Here is a 592-nt window from a genome sequence, read left to right on the forward strand (position 1 = left end):
TGTTGTCGATTTGTATTGAGTTGAAGTTAGAAACAACACGTTTTTTAACTTTGAAAAATCATAAAAAATTTTCAAAACAAAATTTTGCTAAAATGCTCAATAGAGCTCAAGTTTTACTCTTTAGGATCATTTTAAGACTAAAACCAAAATTTTGGGTGCAACAACCGAAATTTGTATAAATTTAATGTAAAATGAGTGTTTTACATGGAAACTATTAGAGACATGTAAAACTAAAAAGTTCGAGTGACGATTGCCTTAACTGCAATTAGCCAATGTCACCAACTGTTCATATTTTGCTTTTTTAAAAACATTTGAGCACTTCTACTCTGCTACTTCCCAGTAGATGCAATTGGCAGACACTGGCTGGCTGGCTTAATTGGCCAACACTGCCAACAGCTAGACTAAAAAACATTTAGAAGGTGCAGAAGGAGGTCGGAAAACACACTGGGGAGCTAAATTTCAACCTTCCTGTAGTAGTAGTAAAAAGTGTGTCAAATTAAGTTTGACATTGATCAGTGCTGCTGGTGCTGCTGTCGCCATTTTTAAAATTAGCAAAAGTTTGCATTTTTAATTAAGTGAAAAGCAGCCCAGT

The sequence above is a fragment of the Rhagoletis zephyria genome, unplaced genomic scaffold, assembly GCF_001687245.7.
Source record: "Rhagoletis zephyria isolate East Lansing unplaced genomic scaffold, Rhagoletis_zephyria_1.1 Rzeph_scaffold_19192, whole genome shotgun sequence".
In the NCBI taxonomy this organism is placed as follows: Eukaryota; Metazoa; Arthropoda; class Insecta; order Diptera; family Tephritidae; genus Rhagoletis; species Rhagoletis zephyria.